Source organism: Corythoichthys intestinalis, chromosome 5 (assembly GCF_030265065.1).
Source record: "Corythoichthys intestinalis isolate RoL2023-P3 chromosome 5, ASM3026506v1, whole genome shotgun sequence".
Taxonomy (NCBI): Eukaryota; Metazoa; Chordata; class Actinopteri; order Syngnathiformes; family Syngnathidae; genus Corythoichthys; species Corythoichthys intestinalis.
In genome coordinates, this window is record NC_080399.1 from 34021017 (window position 1) to 34029649 (window position 8633).

Sequence of the window (8633 nt, forward strand, 5' to 3'; positions counted from 1 at the left end):
ACCTCACTGAGCTCGAGCTGTTTTGCAAGGAAGAATGGGCAAGAATGTCAGTCTCTCGATGTGCAAAACTGATAGAAACATACCCCAAGCGACTTGCAGCTGTAATTGGAGCAAAAGGTGGCGCTACAAAGTATTAACGCAAGGGGGCCGAATAATATTGCACGCCCCACTTTTCAGTTTTTTATTTGTTAAAAAAGTTTAAATTATCCAATAAATTTTGTTCCACTTCACGATTGTGTCCCACTTGTTGTTGATTCTTGACAAAAAATTAAAATTTTATATGTTTATGTTTGAAGCCTGAAATGTGGCGAAAGGTTGCAAGGTTCAAGGGGGCCGAATACTTTTGCAAGGCACTGTAAGTTGTCACGTTAAAACATGCAGTTTTACTTTTGAATTTAGCAAAACAAATGCATAAATCTAATTTAGCGCAATGCCCTTAAATTTGCTGCACCACAGTAGCTAGTATATTGAAGATTTTAATAACTGTACTATTATTAGTCTGTGTACCTTTGATCATTACTCACAACTATAACACAATAAACCAAAATATACCATAGTATAACAGTAGGCATTTCAGTAAAGGCACAGATAATACCCATAGTACAAATGACTGACTGACTATGAAAGACTGTTGCTCCAAGTATTTTAGGTACGGAATTGGCAAATTTTTTAGACCTACAATGGATAAAATGTTCTATCAGGCGGTAAGTGGTTAGAATGTTCGCTCCAGAGTTCTGAGATTAAGGGTTCAATCTGCGGCTCCATCCTTCCTGTGTGGAGTTTACATGTTCTCCTCGTGCCTGAGTAGATGTTATCCAGCAGGGTCCCCCCAGAATTTATAAATCTGAATTCAAGACTTTTAAGACCTTTTTTAATGCCATTTCAACTGAAAATTAATACTTTTCTTGCATCCATTATTTAGATCATATTGAATCATATTAAATAAATAAAGCACTGAACATCAAATTTAACCTCAATTACTAAGTGTGTTTGACAAAAGAATGCACATATATTGAAGATACAATTAAAACACATTTAAAGTAACATTATAAAGTCTGTCAGACTTTTTTTTTTTTAAACACACAGACGCACACAATAATTATGGACAAAAAGAGGAGGACAGGACTCAGACCAGCCATCTTCTGTAACAGGCTAGCCGTTAGTGCACATGCCAAGACCCCAGTGAACATGGCTAACTCTTGAGTTAAAATGGCGAAATTCACATTCATTCGAAAGGCAAACCGAAATGTTTAAGCAGGTCCACTGCCTTCGCATTACCCATAAACTGCAACCCAAAGTATCTGGATGTAACTTGAGCCCCTATCACATACTCCAAAACAACGGGAATATCGCGGGACTTAACCGTGCAGCAGTTGTGTGTGAAAACAATTTCCCGTGTCGACTGACATGGGAAGCAGTGTGCATGAAAGCAGGCATTAAATTCCCAGGTCACAGCAGATGGCTGATGACTTAAATATCATAGCGGCGGCCGATGTAACTTCCTCCCTCTTCGCAGTAAGAGGAAAAGCAGTAGACAAACATCGCAATTAAACTGATAAACTAAGGAATACTTGTAATAAAATAAATAATTTGGAGAAAAAAAGAAGGCGCCGTATGGTCATTGCAGAGCCAGAGCGTGCCTATACGCCCTTTTTAAGCTTCCCCTCTGCGAGTCCGCAAAACCGCATCTGTTTATTTATATTTAACAAACTTTTCCAGCGTTATTTCATTGTGTAAATAGATTTATAATGATCATAAAAATATGTAGTCTATTTAAACATTGAGAAAATGTGTGTGTGTTTTTTTTTTTTCTGCCAACTGAGAATTCTTTACAAAAGACAGGCTTTTATGCAGACATCGTCACGAATGTTATCACACAAAACGCGGGTCGGGCTTTGATACCCGCGGACCAGTTTGGGTCGGGCTGGGTTTTTTAGGCCCGATTTTACCTCTATCTTAAAGTCTTAATGAGCTTAAATTGTCTGCAGTTACGAAGTCGGGAATGCTGCCTCCGGAAAAAAACACGATTTGACCAACATTATGTTTGACAAACTTTTTCAGCGTTATTTCATTGTGTAAATGCATTTATAATGATCATAAAATATGTAGACTATTTAAACATTAAGAAAATGTGCGTTTTTTTTCTGCCAACTGAAAATTCGTTATAAAAGACAGTTACGACATCGGGAACGCTCCCTCTGGAACAAAACGCAATATGACCAACATTGTGACAGCCGATGCCGACCAAAAATGACATAATATCCGAAACAGATCACCCAATGGACTCATTTGAAGTATTTGAATGGTGGTCTGTTTTGGTGTTCAGAATCCACAATACTTCTGCCTGCAGGGTTTTCGTAACACCGACAAACGGACGCATTCCCTATGCAGAGGTGGGTGGATTCTCCGTTTTGCCGGTTGTGGTGGTTTGGCACGCACGAGTTGCATTTCGATTTGTAGTTCACTGCATCGTAAAAATTCTACGCGTCATCTTCGTTATGGATTTAAAAACTTTTAATAACCCGCGGGTACCATGTCCAGGTACTACTCCAGTATCCTCCCACATTTCAAAAACATGCATGGTAAGCTGATGGAACACTTGATTCTTCAGTGGTATGAAAAGGCATCTGAACCTTTTGGAATTTTTCACATTTCTGCATAAAATCACCATCAAATGTGATCTGATCTTTGTGAAAATCACTCAGATGAAAAAAAACTCTGCTTTAACTAAAGCCTCCCAAAAATGTATTGGTTTTCATATTCTAATGACGATATCACGCAAACAATGACAGAAGGGGGGAAAATAAGTAATCAAACCCTCTGCCTAAGAAGACTTAAAGAGCAATTGAAACCAATTTTTACCAAATAATTTAAGTCAGGTGAGTGCCCAATCACTGATGAGTGGTTTAAAGCTGCCCTGCCCACTACCTGGTAAGAATTGTCTAGACGCGAAGCATTGTCGGATGTACATCAGGGCTTGGTCAAAAGAGCTGTCTGAAGACCTGCGATCAAGGACTGTTGATTTGTATAAAGCTGGGAAAGGATACAAAAACATCTCTAAATGTCTGGATGTTCATAACTCGACAGTCAGAGAAGTTGTCCACAAATGAAGAGAGTTTGGCAGTGTTGCTTCTCTCCCAAAGCCAAGAGTTCAGCGCAGAATACTCAGAGACGTAAAAAACAACCCGAGAAAGTCTGCTAAAGACTTACAGAAACCACTGGCAAAGTGCAATATCTCTGTGCACACATCAACTATATGTAAAACCATGGCCAAGAATTGTGTTCATGGGAGGACTCCATGGAGGAACGGAAATGTTGGGTGGGGGGGGGGGGGGGGTGTTCGAAAAATCCCTGCATCGTGCGAAAATCCCTATCATTTTGATATTCGAACGGTGACGGTTGGTCAAACGGTTTGGGCTGTGCGGCACGACAAAGAAACGCCATTCAAAAACTAGAAACTGCAATTTCTGGAGAAATTACCATATTGGCCCGAATATAAGACGGCCCTGATTATAAGACGACCCTCTTTTTGAAGACTCAAGTTTGAAAAAATAGTTTTTAAACACAAAATTATTTTTTATACAGAAAATAATTACAGTATAACTGAAACAAATGATTATAACTAGAGATGTCCCGATCGATCGGGATCGGGTCCGATCACGTCATTTTCAAAGTATTGGAATCGGCAAAAAAATATCGGCCATGCCTTTTTTTAATATATATATATATTACATATACATATATATATATTTAGGGCCCGAGCACTAAGCGTGCGAAGGCCCTATTGTTTTGCAAAGGATTTTTTTTTTTTTTTTTTTTTTCAGGGCAAATGAAAATGGCCAATTTGGAGGCCTGAACATGCACGAAAAGTCACCAAAATTTGCACATACGTCCGGAAAATTGTAAATTTCGATAATTTTGCAACGTTGCAAAAAAATATAACAAAATGGCTCAGTGGCGCCCCCTTGAAATTTTAAAATTGGCCTATAACATTAGGGTTTGTCAGCGTAGAGCAATGAAATTTGGGGGGTCTATACCTTGTCTAAAACTGCTCCAAAAAAGCATTTACACCCATATTCCAAACCCAACAGGAAATCGGTTATTTTGGATCAAATATGAAATTTTTATCGATTTACAGGGTGCACATTTGAGACCTTTTCGCCGAGGGAGTTAGTTGGATCATCTTCAAAATTGGTGAGACTGTTCAGGAGACATATGAAATCTTAAGTTTTGAAAATGGTGCGTTTTCATTCACGGGTCTGACCTGGGCGTGGTGCTAAAGTCGGCCATTTTTTCGGCAAAATGACAAATTCAGTAAATGACTAATAGTTCCTTGACACAACGTTCAATCTTTTTCATATTTGGCATGTATGTGTGGTATCCCACCCTTAACACGAGTGCATTGAAATATTACCCGTTAGGTCTAGCGCCCCCTAGTGACAACAGGAAATGCCTTTTTTTACGAGACAGTTTCCTCCTCCAAGGGAAAAAAATCTATTGACCTCAAACCTGCATCAGGGGAGCCTTAAGACCTGTGTTCAGGTGCCTGATGAAAAATATTGAGGTTTCGTTGAGGCGGAGGGGTCCAAACAGGAAAGTGAAAATGAACGTCAACAATTTGTCACGCAAAAAACTTTGAACAGTCATAACTTGGCAGATATACAACATATCTGCGCCAAACTTCCCGTGTTTGTTGAGAGTCATACCCTGAAGGTTCTTGTAGGGGTCATTTGCATCAACTCTACAGTGCCAACTAGTGGCGACAGAAAGAAGTTTTAAAAAAGGCCTTTCCTATTGGGTTTTTTCAACATAGAGCGAGGAAATTTGGGGAGTAGATACCTTATGCAAAACTGCTCCAAAAAGTCTCTTGCACCCGTATTCCAAATCCAACAGGAAATCGGGTATTTTGGATCGAATGTGAAATTTTCATGGGTTCACAGTAGGAGTTTACATTTGGAGGCTTGAATATGCACAAAAACTCGTAAAAATTTGCACATACATGCGGCTTTGGATAACGTTCGATAATCTTGCAATGTTACGAAAAAATGTAACAAAATGCCTCAGTGGCGCCCCCTTGAATTTTTCAAAAAGGCGTTTCCTATTAGGTTTTTTTAACATAGAGTGATGAAATTTGGGGAGTCGATACCTTGTGCAAAACTGCTCCAAAAAGTCTCTTGCACCCGTATTCCAAATCCAACAGGAAATCGGGTATTTTGGATCGAATCTGAAATTTTTATCGGTTCACAGTAGGAGTTTACATTTGGAGGCTTGAACATGCACGAAAACTCACAAAAATTTGGACATACATGTGGCTTTGCATAACGTTCAATAATCTTGCAACGTTACGAAAACATGTAACAAAATGGCTCAGTGGCGCCCCCTTGAAATTTTTAAAAAGGCCTCTCCATTTAGGTTTTTTCAACGTAGAGGGATGAAATTCGGAGAGTCGATACCTTGTACAAAACTGCTCCAAAAAGTCTCTTGCATGCGTATTCCAAACCCAACAGGAAATCGGGTATTTTGGATTGAATGTGAAATTTTTATCGATTTACAGTGTGCACATTTTACACCTTGGCACCTAGGGAATTAGTTTGATCATTCTCAAAATTGGCGAGACTGTTCATGAGGCATATGAAATCTTAAGTTATCAAAATGGTGTGTTTTCATTCACGGGCCTGACCTGGGCGGGGTGCCAAAGTCGGCCATTTTTTCGCCAAAACACCGAATTCGGAAAATGACTGATAACTCCCTCATACAACGTTCAATCTATTTTAAATCTGGCATGTGTGTGAGGTATACAAGCCTGAGCACGACTGGATTGAAAATTTACCATTTGTGCCTGGCGCCTCCTAGTGGGAACAGGAAATGCCCTTTTTTACGGGACACACTCCTCCTCTAAAGGGAAAAAATCAATCTAGCACAAACCTGCATAAGGGAAGCCTTAAGACCTGTCTTCAGGTGCCTGATGAAAAATATTGAAGTTTCGTTGAAGCGGAGGGGTCCAAACAGGAAAGTGAAAATGACTGTAAACAATTTTTCTCTCCAAAAACTTTGAACAGTCGTAACTCGGCAGATATACAACATATCTGCGCCAAACTTCCCGTGCTTGTTGAGAGTCATACCCTGAATGGCCTTGTAGGGGTCATTTGCATCAAACCTACAGCGCCAACTAGTGGCAATAGAAAGTCACTCGTTTTTCCAATACATGTCCAGTTCTTTTCAGTTTGGGCATTGTAGTTTCAAGACCTATTAAAATACTTATTTACGGCCCATGTCCACGTGTCTCTGTCTGTTGCCGTGACGACCCTTTGTTCGCCATTTAAAGGAAAACATTTTTTTCAGAGACTCAGGCAGCTTATTGAGCCACAATATTTGGCACACTTGGTCGAATTGGCCCAGTTAGAAGATTAATTTTGGTTTTGAATAAGGGCTTGGCTGCACAGCTCAGTAGTGGCTCCTTTTTTGTAGTACTCTCTCCAATAGGGGTTTTTATCTCTTGGGTGTGGGAATGTATATAGGCGACTTTCGAGCATGTTAGGTTCTAATGAGATGATTAGAGAGGAGGATCTGCCACCACCCTGACCTGCACACAGTCCGAGTTGCGTGACGTCCGAGTTGCGCTAGATTGCGAGGGCCCGTTCAGTCCTGCTTGCAGGCCTAGTATTATTATTATTTTTTTAATTAAATCGTTTTCTAATTGTATTTAACGTTACAGACATAATACGTTACACTCATCCAGAGTCTTTAGTTTAGGCTTAAGGTAGGGTTATCAAATTTATCCTGATAACGGCGGTAATGAGTTTTTTAAAAAATGTATCACGTTAAAATATTTAACGCAATTAATGCATGCACTGCACGACCCACTCACGCATTGTCGCGCTCAATCTGTAATGGTGCCGTTTTACCTATATAGAGAGATAAAAGCCAGCTTAAAATGAGTAGAGTGAATTTTGGCAGCTTTTGGAGCCTTTTTTTAATTGGTTAAAGCCTTACAATCCCTCTCCCTACGATTAGAAATATCATGGGAAGCAATGTGGGGAAGCAAGGTAGCAATTGATCTTTTTCTTAACACCTTATGTTATTTCCCAACGCAGAGAAGATATATCAATTGGTAGCACTACGCACAGTTATGGTTTCACTTCCCATCATGCATTTGGGCATGGCTACAGTATCATTTACTGAAAGCTCAACAAATACACTAGATGGCAATATTTAGTCACAATATACAAAGTCACAAGTCTTTCTATCCGTGGATCCCTCTCACAGAAAGAATGTTAATAATGTAAATGCCATCTTGAGGATTTATTGTAATAATAAAAAAATACAAGACTAATGTACTGTATGTTGAATGTATATATTTGTCCGAGTTTTATTCATTTTTTTCTTAATGCATTCCCAAAATGTATATGATCGGGAAAAATTATTGGGAATGATTGGAATTGTATTGGGAGCAAAAAAAAGCAATCGGATCGGGAAATATCAGGATCGGCAGCTACTCAAACTAAAACGATCGGGATCGGATTGGGAGCAAAAAAACATGATCGGAACAACCCTAATTATAACAACATATTTGAGAGAAAACGCGTGTTATTTTGCCTCATTCAAATCTAAATATCTGAACATTTAAATATGTAAACTAAAGTGCAATCACATTCGTAAATGAATGGCTTCTGGTTTTTGAAATGTAAATAAACCAATCTATTGTGATAAAACAACAAAACTGCAATAACTGCATTAACCATCAAAGTGAAGAATCAAATCTGAATAAGGAAAAACATTGCAATAAAATAATGCAAACTGGTTAAACTTGAGAGTAGCTGAGATCTGTCATGACAGAACATCGCTCCAATGATATCTGGCGCCATCTAGCATCGTGAATGGGTATAATGTCTAGACCGCGAATATAAGACGACCCCCACTTTTTTAGTCTTATTTCAATGCAAAAACACCGTCCTATATTCGGGCCAATACGGTATTATGGGGCTTTGCTGTGGTGCTGTGGGAAGATACAGATCTTAGCCTCGCCCAGGTTGATTTGGGGACATTACGGGGACAATGTCAGGTCACTTCCTGTTGATTTGGGGACATTTGGGGGACACGTACTGTTGATATCTGGCCACTTCCTGTTGATTTGGGGACATTTTGGGGACACGTCCAATTGATATCAGGTCACTTCCTGTTGATTTGGTGACAATTTGGGGACATGTCCTATTGATATCAGGTCACTTCCTGTTGATTTAGGGACATTTTGGGGACATGTCCTATTGATATCAGGCACTTCCTGTTGATTTGGGGACATGTCCTATTAATATTAGGACACTTCCTGTTGATTTGGGGACATTTCTGTGACATGTCCCGGTGATATCAGGCCATTGGAAATGAAAAGGAAATTTGGACGTACAAGGCCGTCAATGGCATGGACTTACATATGCGTCAATGGAATCGAAGTACATTGGTTTCAGTAGCATCGACATACATGGCCATCAATGTCATCAGTGTACATGGGCATCAATGCAATGTAAATGCCATTGGAAATGAATGGGAAATTTGGACGTTCGTGGACATCAATAGCATCGACCTACATATGCGTCAGTGGAATCCAAGTACATTGGCATCAATAGAATCGACATACA